Source organism: Coturnix japonica, chromosome 5 (genome assembly GCF_001577835.2).
Source record: "Coturnix japonica isolate 7356 chromosome 5, Coturnix japonica 2.1, whole genome shotgun sequence".
Lineage (NCBI taxonomy): Eukaryota > Metazoa > Chordata > Aves > Galliformes > Phasianidae > Coturnix > Coturnix japonica.
Window position 1 is genome coordinate 5,047,505 of NC_029520.1, and position 25,132 is coordinate 5,072,636.

The 25,132-nt window shown below is 39.4% G+C and overlaps 1 protein-coding gene across 1 annotated transcript in view; it reads left to right on the top strand.

Moving 5' to 3' along the window:
• Positions 1-25,132, top strand: part of MPPED2 (metallophosphoesterase domain containing 2) — a 164,814-nt gene that overhangs the window by 20,558 nt on the left and 119,124 nt on the right. The window lies entirely within an intron of this gene.

The window sequence follows — 25,132 nt, forward strand, 5'->3', positions numbered from 1 at the left end:
CTGTTTCACCATGATAAGAAAGTGTTTGCCTTTAGGGAAAAGGAAAATGATTGAACGCGTGTGTTTTACATTACTTGAACCATGATCATTTTACTGAAGCAGGCCAAGACATTAACAAGGGTTTGGCCACGAGGGAATTAAGAGTCAGCCATGTATCTTATATCCCAGACTGATGCTGCTTTTTTCTTTGGAAAAAAAAAATAAAAGCTGGAATTCAATGCAGTAGGTTATATGCAGACACATAGATAAGATGTGTGTGTCCATCCACATTCACAGGTGGCTGATATACAACATATGTATGAAAAGCCCAGCACTATCACTGAATGTTAGTAGTGGTGATCAAATAACAAAACATATGCCAAGAAGAAAATACCATTGTAGTGTTTACTTAACGGTCAGAAGTTACAAGGAACGAGATATAGTTACACCAAGGTCAGTGTCATTATTCACATACATCTGAAAGTAAATGAAAGGTTTGTAAAATTCAGGTGTAAAACTGTGTCCAGAAGCACTGTAAGAGAATTGCTGGGAATTCCACATTTGCTTTTGCTGAGAAGACTGGGGAGCCACATGGGTGGTAGCCTTGATGATAACCTGGATGCTCTGCCAGTGGTGATGTTAGTCAGTCTGTTTCCTTTCAAACAGAAGCTGCACTGATAATGTCTTGAAGGGCATGATGGTGTGTCATATACCAAAACATACCAATGAATGGGGCATGAAGAAGAAAATCCTGACATCTACCTACTGAAAATGGAATGGCACAATTCACTATGCTCTTTCCTTTGGTGTTTGGCTAACTTTCAATCACTGATATAAAAAATAGGCTGAATTGAGTCCAGTGAAGAGTCATCTCCTGTAGCTGGTGGGGCAATAGTGGTTTATGCCAAGTTTAAAACTCTGCAAAATGTCATCTAGCTGCTTAGAAGAGAAGCTGCAAGCTGTCAGAAGTACGAGCATGCAGCCCTCTAGGGTACACCGTCAGCCCACTGATGTTTGTGCCAACTCAGTTCCTGGGCAGCTCTGCACTTAAGCCCTTAGCCAAGCCCTGGTTCTAGGTACTTACTGGTGAAACACATGGGGATGGCAAGTTTTACAAAGTGAAATAGTTGCAACCTGCATGTTTGCTCTTGTGAACTGCATGGACCAAACCCCTTGCTTGTTTAGATCAGTCTGTGCTGTTACAGTATGTGTGCCTATTTATATCTTTCCTATGTATTTTTTTTCAGTTCTAATGATTGACCTCATGAAAACATAGCTCCTTCTATATAGCCAGAGATCAATGCTGATCTACAGGATAAACTGTTGAGGCTCCCAGTAGGTTTCTGTTGGTGGGATTGGGTCGTTTCTGTGGCCTGCTGTTCTCTTGATGCTGCCAGCGTTTCCTGGTGGGACGTGGCACCTTTAGGCCTCTTGGAGCATGTGGCACAAACCTGTGAAATCAAGATTTTCACCGCAACGTAAGCCGTCACCCAGGAAAGCAGTGTACAATGCATTTGTGAAATGTATGAAAAGAAGTCCAGGAATTCAGTTAATTAACCACATCAGTTTCTTAACGTGATCAATTTTAATTAAACTGAATTTTAATAGAGATCTGTGTAGTCTGTAGAGAGCAATTGCTAATTCTACAAAGCATGTGCTGCTTTTCACTTCAGATTTGCTCCCATCTAATTAATATGGATAGGGCATTAAGCCTTTTTGGACTCTGGTGGTTTTCATTTCATGACTATTAATGATTTTAATGAACTGGACTAATTCAGTAGTTTTCATTCTAGTGTTTCAGAGCTTTGTTCATCACAATTTTCAGGTTTATAATTGGTTTCCAGGTCTTAACAGTGGTCATTGATCAGCTTCAGCAGTTTCTTTTACGACCCAGTAGGAACATAAGAAAGTTTTTAACCCTTTGCTATCACAAGGGTGCACCAAAACTGCCTCAGAGAAAGAAGATGTGATCTGGGAGTTCTTGAATGTGCCAAATTGGGTCTGAAAGTGAGCTGTGTAGAATGTTGCCACTGAAGGTGTGAGGCAGATGGAAAACAAATGCACGAGGTGAAATTCTGTCAATCTTTAAGTATAGTTATGGCATAGAGTTTACAAAACAGAGTGCCTCCCTCTGTACTGTTCCTCATAGTAGATTTGATATCAATACTTAACAGTTTTAAAGCATTGCTACACTAAATATGTGTATTGCTTATCTGTTATACATGTTCCAAATGATTGTGAAAAGATGGGGGTTATTCATTCATAAAGTGCCAAGTGTATTCAAAACTTGGCATTAACATAACAACAGACCTCCTTTGGTACCTTATATTTTTAGATTAGAATAAGTTCCTTTAGGACTGCGCAAATTAGCACAAAGCATCTGTCTCTCAGTAGAGGCCTTGAGTGTGCTATTTATTATTATTAACAGTAAAAATTGTCTTTCAGTAGGATTTAACTCAACTGTTGAGAGAAGTGAAAAACAAACAAAAAGCAAACAAAAAAAACCAATACGCATTAGATGTTTTTAATGGGTTTTCAGCAAGAAAGTTTGTACCTCTAAGGCAAGCTTTATTCTTACTGCTTCTTGCACTGCCTTCGTGGTTGTTCAGAACCACACAACATAGATTCAGAGGAAGCAAATAGTACCAGATTTCATCTTTAAATTAATTGGTCACCCTGGACCCAAGAAGTTGTAAAAACAATTGTGCTGATTTGTTTTAGATGTAAACACTTCAGTTTACAAGCTGTGTAGAATGCTCTGTAGTTGCTACAGACAATGTGCTGAAGCATGGAAATAAGAAGCAGCTACATGTGTCCTGGTGTAATGATGATCCTACTCCTTTTGTTGAAAATATTGATCACTGATTGATGCTGAGCATACAGGGTAGGAGGAGGTTGGCTCAGCAGCTGCCTGGCTACTGCTCATATGTGAAGGCAGCATGGACTCGTCTGCACACTGACTTCCTCTGAGGCAAGTCAGGAGGAGGCTACACTCCACATCTCTTGCTAAGTTATGTACCAACCTTTTTTCCTCTCATAGACTGTGCAAGTCAAGTTAGTGATGACAAGGCATTTCACGCCAGCAATTGCATAAATGCTTATAGATTTTTTTTAAGCTCCAGTTAATTGGTTTCTAGGTGCTAAGGACAGCTTGGAATTATTTTTCATAATATATTATAATATATTAAAATTATATTTCAATAGAAATAAGAAACGCTGCATATTTTATCAATAGGCAATTCAGTGACCCCATACATGAACATTCAGGAAAATATCGAGCGGTCATGAATTAAGGCAAAAAAAGGATTTATTCATTTTTTAAGTTTGAATTTTCCTTTGAATTTTACCTGAGGTGGGAGTGGTAGCTTTGATGAAATGGCACTGAATGGAAGTGTATTTGTGCCACCTCACTGGTATCAGTTGGCACTGCTTGCCTGTAGTCTACCATAATATGTTGGGTGAGTGTTTTGTAGTGCTGCGCAGGTAAGAAAAAGGTGCAAGAGACAAAGGCTTGTGTATGTTCACAAGATCAAATAATGATCATAGCTATCCCTTCTGGTTCTGTAATCTCTAAAGGTATTAGCATAGAGTTCCCATTCCTTTGGACAGAAACCTCACTGTTTGACAGAAGTATCTGTTTCATAATGCTGCCAGATGTAATCTGGTTGCTCGTACCTGAAATGAAAGACTCTCATGCAGCTGCACTGTGGTTTGAAAATCTCTCAGTTCAGCATTACTGCTGGAACAATCAGCTGCTTAGAGTTGCATCGTGCTTTCCAACTGTCTGTTAATCCCCTTTCAGTCCTTGTCAGGGTTTGCTTTTAGCTAGTTCTGCTCTCAGACTGTCACTTCTTAAGAATATACCAAGGTTATAATGTATGGATGTGTAAGATTTGTCGGATTGTTAAATAATAATGGTGAAAAATGACTTGACTTGATTCTTCTCTGAAAAAACGGTGTCTCTTTCAAGCTTACTTTTCTCTCTCACCTAGCATTTTTAACACTTCTGACATGTCTCTGAGTGCGGTCTGGATTAGAGCTAAGCAATGTGCTGAAGTGAAAAGGTTACTGAAGGCTTGGCTCAATATTTTCTATGGTAGAGGGAACGGAGGCTCTTGTTTTATTTACTTGCTGTTTGTAGTCTAGCAAGCTTCTGTTATACAGTGCTGGGAAGATTTCTTGGTCTGAATGTAAATGGGAGAGAGATATAGTCATTTCAAGAAAGCAGAATTAGTCTTAGATTTCCTCTCTGTCTTGAACAGCTTTATAAGACTTCTTGGATAAATGTGTATGGAATTACTTCTGGACTTGGTAAAAATTAACCAAGTCATGCTTCTGACTCCTCTTCCCTTTGCCTGCTTTGATTCATCTGCCCTCCAGAGCAGAGCTGTGTGAGGGGGAGCAGTATCCTTACTTGGTGGTTACTTGCAATGAGATCTGCATGACATTACCCGTGTCTGTGCCCCAGGCAGGATTTACTCATTTCCTGTAATTTACAGCTCGATGCAGTGGTTCCGTAAAGTCAGAAAACATTCTGTATGAAGGGATTAAGAGCTAGGTTTACAGCTGCAAGAAATGCAGATATGTAACCATGTTTTGTAACCTAGTAATTCTCTTTAAAATGATGAGCATAAATATGGACATGGCGGTAGAGGAATCTGCTGTCATTGAGATGCCATGATTGTGAGAATAGTAGAGATAAATGCAAGTTCCATAGTGAGAGCAAAGGAACTGACTTAGATGTTTCACAGAGTCCATGTGTATGGTAAGATATTACTGGAAACAACTTGCCAACCTGAATTTAATGATTATGATTGGTTGTCTGTTATCGTGTCAGTTGACGCAGCAGCATAAAGGTGTTAAGATAATAGATGCCAATTTATTCAGTTAGGTTGCAATTGATATATATTTTTTTAGTTTACATTTCTTGCCTTTGATATACTACAAGAAAAGATGAAGACAAAGCAAGAGGAGGATAAACTACAGGAAATAAGGACAAAACAACATAAAAATACAGCAAACTGCAATCTGTCTATGAATATAATTTTGTAAGCAAGAGTAAGAAGGGAGGAGAAATATTAAAAAGCATCAGAAATGGATATTACAGTGTATATTCTATGCTTGATGTACTCTTGATCATAGTATTGCAGCAACTAAAAAGCAGATGTGATTTAGAAAATAGTCACGTTTGAACTGTCGAGCTCCTAGTTTTCCTTATTCTTTCATCATTACAGTCAGTACAGTAACAAAAAATAGCTCTCATGATGTCATAAACTTTACTGAAGAAAGCTGTGTGTTTCTTGAATTATTTATTTTACATAAAACATTTATTAAGTGCTACCAGACAACATGTACGAGTAGTATAATAAAATCAATGAGCATTAAAATCAGAATAAATTTGGGCACCTCATATATCCCATAGGATTATTCTTTAATTTTGCCCTGTATGTGGCTACAAAACACCTTTTCTGCCATCCTCGATCCTGCAACATCTTATAGGGAGACTGTAGGTGCTGAAGTTGCACAGCTGGGCTCCCCTCAGCCAGTTGTATCACCAAGGGTCTGTCTCCCAGGTGGGAGATGGATGTTGGTTCGTGTTGCCAGCTCCCCACTTGTGATGCCTTTCTCATATTGCTGAGCACCAGAGTTCTGCAGGGCTTTGAAATGCGGCACGGAGTTGACTGAATGAGCCCAGGAAGGACTGTCTCTGAGGAAGTGTGGCAAGTAGAATTAGATCACTTTCTCACATTCACAAAGTGTTTTGCAGTATAAATTCTGATGTCATATGTTCCATCACAAAATTTATCTTCGCAATTGCAGAGTGATAGTTTTGCTGTGAGATGATGCTGAGGCAGCCAAACAACTCTTTAGGATTGCAGCTTCAACCCATCCTGTAGCTCTCAGCTCATCTCTTCCATTCCCACTCAGATGAGGTCTGCAGCTTGGGGAGGCAGGTTAGTGAGCTGCTGGCTCTGCTGCGCTCAGGACTTCTCATCTGCTCTCTCATCTGTTTGCTTCAGAGCAATTGTTCTGGGTGTCCTGGATTAGTATAGCATGGGTCCCCTGGGGCAATGTTGGCATTGTCTGCTGATAAGCTGTCGATATGTTTCCCAATAATAACCTGTCAGATGCTACGTGCTCCAGTGTGATTTCCTAGTGTGTCATTTGTTGGTGGAGTGTAATAGTCCCCATCTAATTTCTAGACAACATCTGCCAGCAGATGGGCCTCATACCCATACCTCTTCTCTTGGTAATCCTATTGGTTCCAGGTCTCAGTCACAATTAAGTATCTGCACATAATTGATTTTTTTGTTTAAGTCCTGAGGTCAGCTGTTGAAGAAACAAATTTGGCAGAAAACTTGCTTTGATTTTAAGCATATCTTAATGAAAGAGGAAAAAAATGAGCAAAGCATGTAGTTCTAACTGAAATAAGCAGAGCAAACGTTGCTGATTTACCTCTTCTCCCACAAGAACTTGAACTGGCATCTCATAATACTGAGCCTGAGACTGGGCAATACTGTTACCTTCTTTCTTACATCTTTTTACATTTGCCTTTATCTCAGTAAACTTTTACATGTTTTGTAATAACTGAAGATGTGTAGCAGCAGTGCAGGCTGAAATCATATAGACACTGTGAATGGTTTTGGCTTGTAGGGGGAGAAATGTAGGTTCAGGTTTTCCTAAACAGAGAGATCTATGGCACCACCTGGCCTTGTGGTGCAGCACCCAGACAATGCTGCTGACAGCTCTGCTGACAGGTCAGTAAATTGGATTTTACACATTTCCTATTGGTTCTGGCCCATGTAATCTTGGTGTGTCCCAAATTAAATCTTCCAGTAAACAACTTACATCATATTTTCCATTTTACATGTGTGTAGTTTGTTTTTTATTGTCCTGTTGTTGGTTTTTAAAGGATGCTGTTTGCATGACATTCCTCTCAGCAGTAGGCAGAAATAAGTGGTAAAAGTGATGTTTTGCCAAATTTTGCAATTCGTGACTGTATCAAAGATTCCACAGATAAATGTTTGTAATTACACAGGAGTTATTCGTTTTTTGAATTGCGCCAGTCACTCATACTTATGTGCTTTGCACATTATCATAAGACTAATCTGCTAATTTTTCCAGGGTGTGTTTTGCTATGCTGATCAAAGTGTACTGGTCTCATGACTGAACTGCTGAAGCATCTGAAAAGCCTCTAAGGCTTCACAGAACAACCACTGTACTGTGTGACTGCTGCTTGTTTTTGTATGCGGGCTCATCAAATGATGTGAATTCTAGTTTTTGCAACCCGACTACTCCATCTACAGCAGATCAGATGAGAAATCTGCTTATTTTTAGCTGTTGTGTTAGAATAGCTTTTGTGCCTTGATCTCTCTGCGGTAGGCAGTACACTGACAACAACACCCAGTGTCTCAGTTTGGACAAAGTTCTGAGACTTCAGCAGTGATCTCGTGTTCTCAAGTGACCGGAGGTGTTTGAGATCTGCTCTGATGTAGAAAATTCAGTGCCTCCAGGTCTGCACTGCAGTCTCAAAAATAATAGGCCTTTTCTGACTGAAGGTGGTTAGTGGCAAAATGCCTCTTCTTTTTAAAAATCTCACACCACTGAAATGTCAGATGAGATCTGACAATGAAGACTGGGTCAGATTCAGTGAATATTACATATCCTTTTGGAATACTCAGCTTAGAAGTAGCAACTTTGACAGCTTCTTGTTGGCTTTCCAGCATTCTGTGCACACAGGAGGATGCCTGTTTTTCCCTTCTTGAAAAGTGCTGTAGAGCTTCTGTTATGTGGCCAGTACATGGGGTTAGGTGGTTCCTAAGTCTGTGCAAAAAAAAATAAAAATAAAAAAAATAGTATTAGTAAATAGGACTGAAAGCAAGCATCTATTTCCTGTAGTACTCTGCTGTGTATTGCTTGGCTTTGCACAAGGCACTTGGATAACTAGGCTGGCCTTTCTGTGGGCAGTAGCATCATACTGCTGTAATCTGTGTGCTCAGCCTGTTCATGCCTCCACACTGCTATTTGTTCTTGCTACTGCTGAGCAAAACATCGGAGTGGAAAATGGGATGACAGGCCGATGTTGGAGCAAGCTCACCTGAAACCCATCTCTCATAGCTAAGTAGGCTATTGCTCTTCACCGAATTCCTGGTGAGTTCTCTGCCTCTAAGAGTGGGTGGCCATGACAAAGATAAGCTTTGCTTGCTCACTTTTAGCAGGAGCGTAAAGGTGATGCTGGGTGCCTCAGAGAGGCAGAAGCAACAAATTCTGGTTTGGAAAGCTTTATGCTTGTTGTTAAGGTGGTGAAATTCAGTTTTTCATGTACTGTATGGAGCTGAGCTTGTGGTGATTGTACTTCTGGTGTAATTTTAATAAAGAGAGGAACATGGAGATGATAACTTTGTAATAAGCGACCTCAAATGATTCAGTTTAAATTATGTGGAAAGATGTACATAAATGCCAAAGAAATTTCAGAAGGGAAAAATATGGGAAACTGATCAATAGAGGATCAATGAAGTCAACTGTAGTGCAAAATTGTAAGGAAAATTGCTCTGAAATCTCCGTTTGAAGAAATTCCTAAGTGCAGTTTGAAGATTGCAACCAAGAACAGGGCTTCAGGATACAGTTGCTACAGAGATAACTTAGGTTGAAAAGTAAGGTATGCAACCCATTTACAGTCAGGTTCTTTGCATGCCCTGAAACTGTTATTAAACTAACGCATATCTGGTGGGAGAACAAATGTATGTGATCTTGCTTTGAGTAAATTCTGATTGAAGAATGGCTATTGAGATTCTGGCACGGCTCTCCAAAAGAAGCCATGGGGGACAGCAGGTCTAAATGGAATGGAGGTGGAGCCCAGCATGTTGTTCAGATGTGCTGCCTAAAGGGAGGGTGTAAAACAGATGCGAGCTGTGCACTGCCTATGGTATTTTTCTGCACTATGCTGTATTGCACAGTATGGGTTTGCCCTCCAAATTTGTCGGTTACAAACCTATTGTACTTTTTCAAAAGTCTCCCATTGACTGTAAATAGGCTTTGAATTATATCCCAAAGCAGCAAGTAGAGTTTAATTTGCACACTCCCTGTTGCCTCAGCTCGAGGTATTTCTTATTTTCTGTATGTTGCACGGTAAAGCCTAAAAGAAAGCTAAGTCTGAAAACCGATATTTTACACATATCACCTACAGTTGATACCTTTAAACGTAGACAGGTACCTTTATGTGAAAAGTAAGTCTTAAGTGAACAGTCATATTTATACACAGCTATTAAATATATTTTAGATACGTATTTAATTTCAAAACCTGACTAATGCTAAGCAGGAAGCAGTTCCATTGCAACAAGCAGGATTAGCTATTGGCTTAAATTGAGTAGCTTGCTTAGTTGATACAGAGAAATATCCAGTGTATCCAGTGCTGAGGAAATCACCATTGTATCTCCTGTGTACCCTTCAGGTTTCAGGGACCCAGGGACTATTTTTTTTATTGAACACATTTGAAATTAAATCTAGGAGACTATTAGCAAAGCTATTACATGGGATACAATATTTAGAAGTCAGAGAACATTTGTTACCATTAAATTGCTGTCCACAATAGTGTATCTGTACCTGCGGTAGGACCCCAAATATCTTAACCAGGTCTATCAGAGTTTTCCTATCTGCTTTAAGGTCTGTGTAGTTAAACACTTTTTAAATGCACTGCTTAATTTTTCCTCACACTGTAATTCATTGTTGGCCTTTTTTTGCAATGAATTGTTGGGATTAGCCAATAAATCAACAGAAAAGACACGCCAATTTCCTCAACAGTTGACAAATGACAGTGGGCAAAGTACTGCTATGTTTTATTTATTTTTAAAATTTATTTCATAAAGAAGTCTAACATTCAGATGCCCCCCCAAATGTGTTGTTTTGATTCGCTAATACTACATTTAGTCATGTTCCACTGTTTCTCAAGTAGCATGTGTAAATATATTGCTAATAGCCATTCCCAATATTAAAGTAAGATTTCCCTCAGTTTGTAAACGTGCCTTTTAAAAATAGTACTGCTAGAATCAGAAGATCTGTAATTGCAACGTTTTTGTTTCTGTAACTTCCCTTTAGTAGGAGACCTTTGTCTTAGATGCAGTTTCTTAGACTCCATGAAAGGGAACTTTGAGTTTGAATACAGCACTTCTGAATTATTTAAATACTTTCATTCTGATTTCCACACATTCATTATTCCCTATTGTTCTGAGATTATAGCCGTGCAGCCAAACTGGGTACAGGATCTGCATGTTCAGATCCTGTATTCAGGCAGTAGAGCTGGGCAATTAGCAAGCCAGCCATAAGCCACACCTGATGTGTTTAACAGTGCTAAGAAATCTTGCAAATTAGCTCTTACTTGTAAGTTACCTTTGATTTCTTAAATCTTAAACAAACGTGGGTCTCTGAAATTAATGCCTCTTATTTATTTCCATAGAGACTACAATAAAGAGCACAGTAACATTGTTTCATAGAGCAAATTCTTAGCTACAGACACGACTTTTTACCATTGTCACCACCATTAGTGATGCACTTTGGCCAACAGTGAGCAAGAGCCTGCATGCCACGCTTGTAAAAACCTGCATGGCTGTCTGTGATGCGGCTTGTCTTTCACACTGCTGTCACCACGGCTGGAATGTACCATCCACTGTCTGTTTTGGTAGGACAAGGGGGGACGGTTTCTAACTAAAAGAGGGGAGATTTAAGTTGTGTATAATGTTGGTTTCCATATACATTCAGCAAGCGTCAATGAACTCCCGTGGGTCAAATATTTTCCTTGCAGAGGAATTCAGTGGCACATCTTTGCTTCGCATGTACTTGCATGTAACATGCTATTCTGTCAGACTGCTCCTCTACTGGTTCAGACTCTTGTGTCCTGCCAGCAGCATCTAGCTCTAACATCATGGGCAGATAAAACAGTAGGTGCTGCTTTTGGAACTGCCCTAGTAATAGCATGCAACAGCTCAAATATAATTACTGGTCCAGAGTGTAGTGCCTTCTGTCTTTCTTGTAATAAAACTTTAAGACAAGCTTTTGGTAAGTGCTTAGGAAGTGCCACAGCAGAGAGAGTATGTTCCCGACCTTGGCCCTGTACTACGCTTCTGAAATTGTATTGGTTTTTATTCTGCATGATATACAAACAGCCTTTTGAGATTTCAGTCTAGACTAGGTTGGTGAAAAATAAGCACTTGTGATCCATGCACTGTTTAGTTAGATGTATGAAAAAGACAGGAAGGTTTTCCTGTATTAAAGCATTCTGGGGCCTCTTACCAATGTAATTTCACCTGAATACCAGCCAAAATATCAAAGTGACAGGGATACCACAGTACTTAAAAAACAAATGCAGCTTCGTAAGATCCAGAACTGAAAAAGAGCTCTCTAATTACTCTCATGGGGAAAAGGTTCTAAACCCAAGTACCCATGAAGGGAAATCCACCCAGGCTGTGAACTCCTGCTTAAGGGGAAACATTTGGATGGAGCATTGACCAAGGCTGTGTATGCCTTTTGAGGGAGCCTTTTCTCTGATATTCAGTTGGTGTACATTTGAGCATGCATCCGAGCAGGCTGGCATTGTAACTTTCTAAAATTCTATGGAAATCAAGGGTGCTCACCTTATTCCCAACACCACATTGTTCTCAAGTTACATTATTTTATTTCTTTTTATTTCTTTTCCTGGAGGCTGTCCTCTGGGAATGCTTTGGTCTGCCTTTCTCATTTGTTTAAATGCTTTGGTATGCCATTGTGATATCAGCCAAAACTCCATTAATGTGTGATAAAGTTCAGGATGGAGGTGTGTGATGACCCTGTGAGGAGCAAAATGGGGATAGAAATGATGGGGGGTTATTTATAGTGTTTGCTTAAACGCTCCTTTAAAACCATCCAGGGGATATGGCTAGGTATATCTCATTTTAGAAAGCATATATTATTTACTAAGCTGTGACAAGCATACTCCTGATTTAAACCAAAACTGTGTTACTTGTTTAGGTACCAAGCAATAATACTCCATATGTAGGAGAAAGTTAAAATAATGAATTAATCAGTAGTGCTATCGTGTGGTTTTGGGAAAGGGTTAATTGTTAATGAAGCTACAAGACTTGGTGGTGAGATGTCCGTGGAGGCTCTTAAATGGATGCAAAGAGAATTCTCAGGCAGGGAGACACAGGCATTAACAAAAAGGTAGTTAACAAGCGAATAGTACGAATTGAAACCCCTTGCCTTTATATTCAGGCTTTAATGTGGTCAGCTAAATTCTGCGTTCTAAGGAGTTATAAGTGCATTTCTGTATCATCATGATAAACCAGACTGGTGTTTGGATGTAAGTATCACATACTGGTTCAAGTCAGTCTTGCAGACAAATGAGAGGACAATGAAGTGTGCTGCGTGGGGTGGGGACAGGGAGAGCTGCCTGTGGCCACGTTGTGCCAGGGCCTGAGGCTGTGGAACGTCATCCTCTGGGAGCTTCTGCTTTGACTTGCATGTTTGCCTTCAAAACGAAAGCTTAGAAAAATGTTTGATTTCTTGCAAGACAGCAATATTTCACATGATGGGTTTGTTTGTTTTTTCCTCAGTGTTTCAAAATCAAGTTTTAGAGAACTGTTAGAGAAGCAAAAAAGGTTTCCTTTCCTTATGTGCTTGTTTCCATGAGCACTTTACCTCTAAGTAGAAAAAGACTATTTACATGCATTAAGAAGGTTCTAAGGGAGGGCCTGAGAAATTGGTAATATAGATGTGTATCAGAACAGAATGGTCCTATAAGGTTATTCTGTTACATGTAATTACACTGAAAATTTACAATATTGCAATAATTATGTTGGCACTATGGCATTTTTTTAGTCTGTAAACAAAATATGGTTCACAAAACTATCATACCAAGAAAATATAGGAATATGCAATACAAAAAGCACATCTTTCTCCTCTGCACCAATAGTAATATATGATGGGATATGTAATTAGTATAAACAGTCACAGATGGAGCTTTAGTTTTACTATTAGGACTCTCATAAGAGCGCTAATTACTTGGCTTAAAGGAAAACACCAGGAAAAAAAATGGGCTTAATGAATTAGAAAGACAGAATCTGAAGTTTCTGCTTCAGAATTATCTACATTACTTTGGTTTGAGCCACGCTGTGACCTAACAAGCTCTGAAAACAAAACCTTTAATTTAGAGGCTTCATAAAATAACCTACCTGTGTGAAGGAAGTATGTGATGAAAACTGTCTCAAATTGTGTGAGTTTTTTCCAGCTTCTTATGAGTTTTGCATAAACCAAAGCTGCATGTGCACCCCCATTAAAGGCGCACACTGAGAGCCAGAGTTAGGCCACACAAGGGTCTGCCCACTGATACCATCCTGAAAAGCGAATGAGGTCACCTACACGGCCTGCAACTTCTATTGCTACAAGTAAATCTCCTAAAACCAATGATGCCATACTAAAGTGCTTCAGTTTCTTGTCTTTTTTGTTTTTATAAATTTTACATTCATTTTACATTCATACTTGTTGGTAGAAGAAGCAAGTGATGTTTTGGTTTCCAGACTTAGCTGGGTTCCCTCAGGCTGATGAACCTTGGCTACAGCCCTGTGCTCCAAGGGCTGCTTGCTTCTGATGTTTGCCCTGCCATGCTTTCAGTTCTGCTCTGTGACTCTTTTGATTAGAAAAAATGTGTATGTATGTGTGCTAATAATTGTATCTAGGAATTAGTAATAGCTGTGGAGATGCATTTAGGAGTGATGATCATTTGAAAAACATCAATTAACTAGTCAGGTTGAGAGCACTAGCTAGCAGCATTAGACTTACAGGCCTTTGATTTCTTACAAGTATTTTTGTTCAGTGACTACATTTTTCTGCATCTCACTCTGATTAATGTTTAATGAAATTTTCTTTAATTTCAGTCTCTTTGCTTTTGGAATTCTGTGGTCTTGTTCTGTTATATTAAGTAAAGGCTATTTTCCAAATGCAAATGTATACTGAAAAGATAACACAGTTAAGTCAATTTGCAATGTAAGGGAATTTAATTAATACAAGAACACTTGAAACAGTGTCCTCAAATGAATGGGTTTTGCCATTGAGGTGGTTTATATTTTAGTTTTTGACACTATCCTGGTTCTCCTAAGGGGAAAACATTTTTTGTTCTTAATCCAACATTTGTCTCAAGAATAAGCATAATGAGCAACTGAGAGTTGACTGTGGGTGAAATGATGTGACATGCCAATGACATTTTCATTAAAAAATATTTTAATGAGAACAGGAAACAGAAGGGGCAGAAAAACCCTGCAGGCTCTGATGGATTGTCAGCTACCCAAAAGTACAAATATTTACTTGAGAGTGCAGAGGTTTCATTTCCATCTTAGTTCTACAAAATCAGCTTTGAAGAGGTGCCCAAGTTTCTTGTCGTGGGATATAAGTAATGCAGAGCATAAAGGGTAAAAGGGGACTTGGCTGAGTTTGGTGACACGAGCTGCTCCTGTTCCTTGTACTGCTGGAGTCAGGCTTTCAGCAGCAGCCATTTTAGCCATTGACAGTGTGATTCAAGTCAGTGCCATTCTGAGGAACTGGGAAACATATCTTGAGAGGCAGCACGATGCATGTGTATTGTTTAGATGCATGTTGTATTATTTAGAGCAGCACAAGCTATGTCATTGGAATTAAAGTAAGATCAGAAAGGAGTGGACAGCATTAGCCCATTCCTTTTAGGCAGGTCCCATGGCATCTACAGCAATACCTTCTGTTTCAGTTTTCTTTATTTTATAAACCAAAATGTGCTCGACTGGTACCACAACAATTCAGATACAGTATGTTGGGGAGCATTAGAAAAATAAGTGATAAGATTGAATTAAATAAATAAATATAAAAATCTGGCATAGCATCCATTTTTATGAGGTACCACTTGGTCTTAAGATGCAAGCTCTATAAAGACATGCATGTGTACATGATAGAATGATGATAAAATACATACATATATATATAATGTATATGTGTATATATATATGTATCCTGAAAATAATGCCTTATTCTTACCTTTTTTGGTAACTGTGTATACTAGTGAGTGAATCCCCACATCCTTGATGTTAGATTAGAAGCTGAGTCTGCCATAGGGACTCATTTAAGGTTCCATAAGTGGAAAAGAAAATGGCAGTGCAGGAGCAGGCAGCCACCCTTGGCCCTGCTAACCCAGGGCTGCCGGGTTTCTGTGCGCTAGTGCTGAGGCCTTGCAGCTGTCTGCACAAGTACTTGTGCTTCCAGATACATAGATGCAGAAAAGGGAAGGCAAACAGAAAAAGGTCTGGCTATTTAACCTACTCCTGACTGCTGGCTGTTATGCTTGTGCCTGAGTATTTTTTGTTTAAAATTAGTCAAGGTGCTCTGTAAACCATTCTGATGTTCTGTCAGCCAATAAGAGGCTGAAAGGGTAATTCAAATCAGTGAATAATTTTGGTGCATCTCAGAACACTCATGTGATTAGTAATTCCCTTGAAAAACATTTCTAAGTTTTCGCCAGTGCTTATATTGGTATGAGGCCAGCACAGAAATCACTGAAAGGCCCTTATGTGTAAAACTTGTAATGTGTAACAGAATTTGGAAATGAGGGAAAGGTCTAGGCTCGTATTTCAGTGATGTCATCCCAGATTTCAAATGCCAGGTGAGGGGGGTTGCGAACTGGAGCAAGGCCAAAGAACCAGCCCTGCCCCCCATTTCCTCTCAGACAGTACCACGATGGCTCAGAGCCTTTTCCTACAGGGTAGTAAAGCCCTGTTGAAATCTCCAGATGCTCTAGTTCCAGTTTTTTAGAACAACAAAGAATGAAACATCGAACTGTCTTGTGTAGGAGGGTATTTAGACCAAAGTACTCTTTCATACGTGGGTCGGATTCTAGTTCAGTGGGTAAGCGCATTTTCCTTCATTAAAATCTCTTCAGTGTCCAGTAGAGAGGGATCTTGAAGTGCTGGTATTAAAAAACGTTTGGAATCTACCACTTAAAAAAGCAAGACCTTGCATAGCTCACTTCAAGCACGCAGAATGGCAAGTTCCCTAGCAATGTCTGCAGATTATCTCTGCTTTACTCGCCACTTTTATGCTTTGAGTTCCCTGTCAACACCCCTCACACTTCTGCTGTAAGGTCTCTTAAAATGGAGGCTTGCAAACTATGGCAGGCAAAATTAGGACATGAATAATTTCACCCTGGAATATTTTTTACTTGTGCCTCTGGGTGAATATTTAATAATTAAATATCATGGAAGAATAGCCTCATAAAATCCTGAGTGAGCAGTATGTTGGTTACTCATTTCAAAAGAAAGCTCTCGCTGCATTTTAACTGTGGAGAGAGACAGAGAGAGCAGAAAGGTGTACTTTGTTTTTCATGTATTTCATCTGGTGTTTGGTTCTGTTGGTTTCCATTTATTTTAAAACTCAGATTTCTTTTAATGAAAATCCATTAGGTAGACCAATTTCACAGCAGAAATAATGACATACTTTCTTCAGAGTCTCTGACCTCCCAAGTGGTGCCACAGGAAGGTTTTACCTTTTTAAACAAACCAAGTATTTCTGTGTGATAAACTGGCAATGAAGGGCTGAAGTTCATAATTTGTAATTGTAGTAGAGACTTAAAGGCAACTTGACTTTCCATCTTCTTGACAAATCAATGCCAGATTGCATTAAATATACTCGGTGCATAGATATTGCTCTCCTATAGAGGAAATGGCAGCCATCCTGCACCTTCTCAGGTGCTGAACTTAGAAACAAAACCTGCCAAACAAGCTTTAGGATGAGGTGCCACAACAGTGCTTAAAAAAGAGGCAGGAGAAATATCAAGCATACAGCTTCTATGCTTACAGAGAGAAAGCTAAATATATAGAGGGATCTGTATTTTATGTGGAGTTCGGAGGGGGTTCACAGTGCTGAAGCATTAGATCTTGATCCTTTTCCAGTCCTTAGGACTTGTGCTTATGTAAGGAAAATCAGTTCATCATTCCAACTTTGACATTCAAATTGGCTCAGACTTCAGAACCCAAAGGCTAAATTTCAGGCATAGCTGCTGTTCAGGAGGCTGGTTAAAAGTACCTCTGTGTGGGACTGAGTTTTTACTGACTGTCTTTTTTACTGTTGCTTTGTGAGTTTGGAGTTGTTATTGTTAACGCACATAATTCCACAAAGTCCTTGAAGTTGAGGAAATGGAGCTTTATTATTATTTATTAAATAATTCTGTTTGATAGCTCTTTATGCATCTTGACTAATTAAATTAGGGTATGTTTAAATTAATTAATTTCAATTGTAAAACTGAAATATTTTATTGACAACACTTCCAGTAACATGAGTCAGCTGAGCTTTCATTTGTAGTGCAGAGAGTGTAACATTGGTGTTGCAGTGATGATCTGCCAGCAGGCAAGCAAAGCTTTTGCTGGAAATCAGATTGCCATTGAGCACCCAAGTATGCCACTGGTGTGTGCATGTAGAAGATGCCTGTACATATGCCAGACTGATGATGCTTTCCAGAGGTATTTTTTGGTTGTGCCAAAGTGTTCAAGGAAGAATGATGTAAATATATATGTGTGTGTATATATATGTGTGTGTATATATATGTGTGTGTGTATATATATATTTGATACTGCAACTTAGGTCTCATCTGAGAGCTGCAGAAGCATACAGATTCAGACTAAGGTCAGTGTGGTTGGCTTGGAGGCTGTCTGAGTATAACTTGAATACCAATTTTAAGTAAATTGATTTAGAAACCAATTCAGGTTCATAAACCACATCAAGCTAAATCAATTTAAGGTTCTCTTAAACTCTTTTAAGAGAGACTGCTCCAGGAAGTTGCACAGGTTTAACTAGATCTGTTTCTAAAGCTGCCTGAGTTATATCAGTGCTCATCTAGCATATAAGCCAGTCTAGAGATGTAGAAGTTAGAGGGTCCATACTTTATTGTTGTTCACCCAATTAATTAGTACAATCTATGTACAAAGGTTCACTGTAAAGAGCTGTTTCATTAGTGGGGTGCAACATGGAGTCAGAGCCAGAATTTTCTTTTATTTTAATTGAACTAGTATTTGGAAAAGGAAAGATCTGAGATGCATATAGTAGCTCTTACTGCTGAAACCTTTGGAAGGATGAAAAGACACTGGATAATAATGAAATTGTATTTTGAGCTTTTTTCCATAAAATGAAGTAGTCATTCTAGTGTTTGAAGTGCTATAATTATAAAGCAATTTGCCACTCTTAATGGGAGGACTTTTATTTCATAAAATATTAACAAAATATAATATCGGTGCAATAGGTTAGGAACAGTCTTATTTTCTCCATAAAAAGTCAATTTGTAACCACTGCAGACTGTCTTTCTTAAGATGACAATATTAGAGTAACCGATCCTTTTATAGAAGTATCAAAATACAAGCATTACGATAATCATAGCAGATATCTCACCTTCCTATTTAGAAATCAAACATTTCTCACTCTCTGCCAGTTTAGCTTAGTGGCTGGTGTTGTTGCTTTCCCTTGGGCTCAACATCTGCAGAAACATTTGCTTGAAGAAGTAAAATCATTTGCAATGAAACTACATTCAACAAAAGATTATAATCTGGACAGAATGGACCCATCTCCCAACGAGCCTAAAATAAACACTTCTGTCATTTATTTCAGGCTAGCAACTAAGGAAAAATCAAATTTTTCTACGGTAAAATGAAGGAAAGGAAAGTGAAGGAGTTATGTTCAATTGCGGGATTTCAGTTTGATCTGGGCAGCTGTAGAACATATGTGTCATGGGATGAACAAAGGACTGGAAATGGCAGAATTCAGAGTCTTAATGGATTCACTCTTTCTCTCTGTTACTATTTCTAATTATTCAGAGAATTTCTTTTCTTCTTATTTCTGTTGTGAGTGCTTCAGGATTCATCCACTCAAGCAGATCACGATCAGCTCCTAAGGAAGTTGTTAATCATACTCATTTTGATAGTGCTTCAAAATCTGATAAGAATGGTATCTCTCTAAATAGTTGAGACAGAGATCGTGGAGGAAGCTACTTGAGCTGAATGATAAAGATTTGTTCTTAAAATAAAAAGGTCCTTCCCATCCCCCGACCTCCCCAGCCTTTGTGCTCGTATTAGCAAGGTTGGAAGGCAGAGGAGGAGGAATGCCATGAGGCACAGAACAAAACATTCTGTTAGCAAAGGCAGAAAATAAAATATGAATCGTAAAATGCAGACCATCTCATTCTCTAGCTTTCCAGTCTGCCTGATCAGTCACTTAAAATGAGCTCAACAAACATTACTACAATACATAATTGCAGCAGTGGGTTTGGGAGAGATTTGTCTGCCTCTGCTCTGTATGAGGACCTGTCAGGGCTACAGCTTGTGTGTTTGGCCAAAGCTGAAGGGCCAGGAAACTGTCATTTCATTTTAGCAAGTCCCTTATGTTTGTTGGCGTCAGTGCAATTACGGCAGTTTATACTAAAGGTAGTATGGATCCTCTAGCTGATAAAACAGAGTTGGGAAATGTTCTCATGTTCTCTCTACATGATAGGATACTCTGATTTATTTTTATATATTAGTAAAGTCTCTGTCATAGTCTGTCAAAGTCTCTTTTTTTCAAGTGTAGTCCCAAATCAGTTTGGCAAAATATATTAAATATACTTGCACATTTTGTAGGCAGACTAAAGCTTTATTTGATTGATGTAGTTTGTGTATGAAAAATGAACCAAAAAAGTGATAATACTTAAAAGAGAACAGCACCACGACAACTGATCTTATATATGTGTAAATGTATTTTAAGAGTTTCTTTTCCAAATGGTACAAAAATAACTTAAGGAAATTGGGAGATCACAACTTCCTGATCAAACCTATAATATAAATCCTTAGTATATTAGCCATGTCAGTGCCATGAGGTCCTGAGTGTCCTTTATGTCAGCAAAACTTCTGTGAGTGTTAGGCTCTAGTGGGACATTAATTAGTGTAAAAGCTGGAGGCTGGGATCCCAGCAGTGCTGCTCACCAATGTGTTTGGCTCCTAGGAATGCAGCCCAAACTCATTGATTAGCTAACAGTTGCTGAGAGGTGAATGTTTAGTCAGCCAGCTCATGCTGTTGATTGGAAACTCTGTATCTAGCAGTGTCATTCATACTGGAAACCCGTTCTGCATCTATTATCAACAGGGTGGAAGCAATCTTGCTTATGTCTCTATGTATGTCCACAGCTGTCTGGCAATCAGGAGTGGTGGAAAACATGGAAGAAACATTGCCTAAACTAGTTGCTTGTGGGCTGAAAAAGCAGCGTGTTGCTATTTATCCCTGTCAGCAGCAGGCCGTATTAACTATTTTTAATGAATCACCACTGCTTTTACTTTTGCCAACAGCCATGACCTTCACCATTTAGAAACACACGGTCTCTCATAAACGATAGTCTATGACATATAAACTTGAGAAGGATTCTATCACGGCTCAAGCTACAATATCTATCACTAAAACAAACTGCTCATTCCAGCTCAAGAGACACTCATATATATCATGGAGCCAGCCTTCCATATTCTGAAATTTACTGCCTTGCATTGGTGCTTCTTTTTCTTACCTTTTTTTTTTTCTATCTTTCTTTCTTTCTTTTTTTAGAAGAGGCCATGCAACCTTGCTCACTTAATACTTTTGATAAACTTCTACTGACAAGGAACTTGATTAATGATGGTTAAAAGAATTGAATCAAGAGTAGGAAAGACAGGGCCAAAAAAGCAGACTGCTGGGCTGATGGAAACTAACGTCTCTACAGAAACATATGATGGACCCTCCTTTTTGCCATGCCAAGTAATTACTCGCACAGGCCTGTTGTAATAATTCCTATTACAGCCAAAACGGAAAAGTCAGTAACTCACAGCCCAGGGACAAGGTGAAGGCAAGGCCAGAGTAGCGTGGATCAATATTTCATTTACTCACTGAAGTTAGCTTCTATCCCTGTATCAAATTCTTTTACAGAAAGCCATGAAAGAAATGAGGTTTGCTGAAAAACACCAATACAGGACCCTCATTTCCTTGGGGGTGCTCATAGAGTACACGGAGCAACAAAACCTTTCAGCAAAACAATATGCACTCAAGGTCACTCATTACTTGCTACCGTTGGAAAATAAAGTGCTATTAGCCTGATATGAGTAATGTACATCAATCTGCTGCAGAGCAGCAAAACTATGTTTTCAACGTGGTATTGCAGCTGAAAATGAATGAACCATGTTAATGCTTCCTGAACAGTTTGACAACAGTGAAGAATTTTTCCTTTGGCATTATCATTTATTTCAGAGTTTCACTGCAATGCATCTCTGTGAAATCAAGCCAGAGCGCTTCTGTTGTTTGCTGTGCTTTGTTATAATTTAATTAATTCTTATCAAGCAGAAGTTGTTATTTAGATGGGGATGGTTGGACACTTGCCAAAAATGTCCTGTCTGTGCCTTATAGGACTCTCAGGCTAAGGACAGGTTAAGAGACGTAAAAGAAATGATCCATCATGTTAGCAATATTTGCTTAGAATATACAGTATTGAGGTACGCATGCTTATACTTCTGTAAAGTATTAAGTGTTGAGGAAAAGGAGGATTTGAATATCTCACTCAATAATTACATGTTGTGATTAACACTATGCCAATCTGAAGAGCACATGTGCTCCTGAAGTAGCTAAAGTGCCCTGGGATGTATTTTTTGCTGCTTTCTTTCACAGACTTCATTGTTTTCCCCATACATCTGGGCTTTCCAGAGGAGCTTCTGGGGGAAATTGGTAAGCACATGTGTTCTTGAGTTGCGAGTAGGAGACTTTCTGAAGCACAGACACAGCGGCATAGACACTGTGCAAGAAACCCTCTTTTCTTTTTTCTTGGTTTCCGTCAAAGCATAGGCTTTCCTTCTGGAGCTTTCTCATCTATAAATATTTCCATTAACATGGGAGACAAAGCTCTTTTGGTTCTGTGTGCTGGTAGGGATACAGTCTTGCTTTCACTGGCTGCTTTTTGTAAAAATCATGTGTGAATTGCTCATATATTTACTGCAGATCTTCTCAAGTCTTCTTCTGTGTCATCTGTTTGCGGTGCTATGTGTTTTGCTCTTCAGACTATCCGTTGATTTTCTGTGCTATATTTTTCTTTGACTTATTTAGAGATGGAGTCTTATTAAAGATTAGAATTCTCTAGTATAAAAGTTGTGCTTGTCTTAAAGGGGTATGTTCCCATGAAATGCTGTGCTGTCCTGTTCAAAAATTAATTATTAATAATAATTATAAAATAAACTACAGAACTGTAGAAATGGCTATATGACAGTTGTAACTGCTTGCCATGGAATGTTTAGCTTTTCCTTTTTTCCCCTTTTATGTAACATTCTCTAACTTCAGAATTTTGAAGTCATTTACTGAATGGAAACATTACATTTTTATTCCAAAATCTTATCCCAGAAACTTCCTGGGCCATACAAAAATAGCTGAAGTGTTTAGAATGTTGCACTCTTACTGTATCTTGTCGTGGGAAATATAAAGTGGTTTCCTTTTCTATCACTGCATCCTGAGATCAGACATGCAAAGCAAAGCACTCACATCTGTAATGAGCACCGAGCTCCTTCCAGCACCTGAACTCACTTAACCCATGTTAATTCCATGCGAGACTGTAGTGTGCAGGTAAACAAAACCCAGAAGGGATGGGCTAAAGGGAAAATGAGCAATTGAAGGTCAGATGCTAAGTCAAAAAAATGAGTGTGCTCTTTCACGTTTGACATTTTGAAAGTTTCTGCTAAGTTTACTGCTGTGCAGTAGAGTCTAGGGACATCCAATGAATTAATTTTATCTCTTCTGCATAAGTGTGTCCTCTCCATTTGTTAATTTCTTGGATAATGCTGTTAAGTTTGTTGCAGTTGTAGTGTTCCATGTTTTCTTGTGCAGAAAACAGAATCCCAGTTCCTTGCAGATTTCCACTCCAGTAAATCAATTAAATCTAAATATGAGTTTGATGTTGGGGACTTTTTTAATGTTATTCTTTAAAGGTGGAGGTAAATAGTACTGTAGAACATTTGGCTCTGCTTCCTATTGCTCTTCCCATCTGCTATTTCAACTATTTCGTGTAAAATAACATACAGACCATGAGACCTGTTTTGTTATTCACTTTGGTAATAAGGAAGACAGGTGAAGTTGAGAAGTGCCTATGAGACTGAAGAGAAGTCTGAAGACAGTCATCTTTTCTAGTCATGTAGAAAGGCTCTCTTGGATTAAAAAGATCCACTATGTTTGATTTGCTCCATAGTTCAAATGTGGAGTCAACTCCATAAAGGGGGAATGTTTCAGTCACAAAAGCTCTACTAGTTCTACTGGTTCCTCATAGAGATTGTTGTACTTTGTATCACTGGCAGCTTTCAGGACAAGCAAGTTGCATGCAGCAGAATTACTCTTTGAACCAATATGAACTGAGATGGGATTGCATCTGTCATCCAGCGGTTTGCTGGCGCTTATAGTAGCGAACCTCCTGGTCTGGAGGTCAGCACTTTTGGATTCACAGAGCACTTAGTTAGATCAAGGTCTGATCTGAGGTTAAAATCAATATCACAAATTGCAGATAAAATGACAAAGAATATGTTTCCATCTGTGTTATATTTTAGCTACAGTAGTCTTAATGTATAAGTAGGTCAATTTCATTAAGGTGTAATTTCATTAAGGGACCATAACTGTAACTGGAATTTGGCCACTAAATGATTATTTTTTCTGCCCGCAGTGAGTGTAGAGACATGCATCGCTCCTGGATGCTGCTCACATGGGTCATTTTATTTGAGAGCAGTGAAAGCAATGAACATGAAGTGTACTCTGAGAGTCTGAAGGAACTAAGTAAAAAGCGACAAACAGCAAATAGATGCTTTATTTGAACTGTCACAAGGATATCCATCTAAGCAGTGTATTAAAACATTCATGCACTTAAAATAAATAATAATTAAAAAATAGTAGAAACAGAATTTAATGCACCTGAACAGGTACACATGCAGCTGAGTTTTTAGCAGTAGAGACTTCAGGCTTGCACTCCTAATTTAGAAGGGCCATGAGACAAAGCATCTGATTTGAGGAAGTTTCACTTCAGTTTGTGTAACGTGGCAAATCTGATCATAGTAAATCAGAAGCACCATTGAAGTCACAGCGCGCAGAGATGAAGATGTTCTGTTTGTGTGTTCACGCTGGCTAAGGCAGGAGGTCTGTTCCCAAATAAGAAGGGTGGTATGTGGGGAGGAAGGGGGAAGTAGTCTGCAAATCCTTTACAGTGAGCAGGACAGTGAGATGGCTTTGTGAGAAGCGTAATTCCATGTACCTGACGCTGATGCTGAGCTTTATGGTTTGATCCTGGGGAGCAGGGAGGGAGAGGGGGATGAACATAGAACCTGTGTATATTTTGCACAAACTAAAAAGCATATTTGGGGCTCCCCCAGGGGCACCACCCAGCGGTCCCAGGCTCAATATGTTATTTTCCAATTGCTGTGGAGGGGAAACACAGCCAAAGCTGTTGCCAAGCAAAGAGCTGTGACTCATTTTGCTGTGGGGGCCCTAAGGAGCCCCAGCTTGTGGCCTTGGATCTCGTGGCATGTGGAGGAAGGCTGAGGGGAGAGATGATCATAACTGGGCAACAGCTGCTCTGTATGACTTGCTTCCCTGGTAACCTGGCAGCACTCCAGGTAGAAATCTGAATAGGACTTTAAGTGCTTGAGGCGTTCATTCCCTTGGAGTCTCCAGCCTTCCTTCTCCTCCCAGATCCTGCTGGATCTCTGCTCAGCAGCGACTGAGGCATCTCAAGGCCGTGCAGGTTCAGCAGAGTTCCTGTTGGCAGCAGAGGGGCAGATGTGGCTGCAACTTGGCTCAGTGCAAGGCACAGGAGAGCCAGGCTATGGGCAAGTGGCTCCGCTGTCACCGGAGACAGCCTGATCTTAGGGAAATGGAAAGCTGCGTGGGAAAGCCTCTGTGACTGTATCAGTATTTGGTGATTCCTGTTTACATGCAGTGCTTTTCCATGAATTTCCAGTCACGTGGGAGGTCTGTGGGATTGTTTGCTCCTGCCTCTGGGTTGCTTGGACATCCTCCCCCAGCCCCCCAGGTATTCTCAGTCAGCAGTGATTTCTTGGCGGCTTTTCAGGACTCTCCAAGTTGTTACTGGCTCCTCTTGAAGTTCAAAACC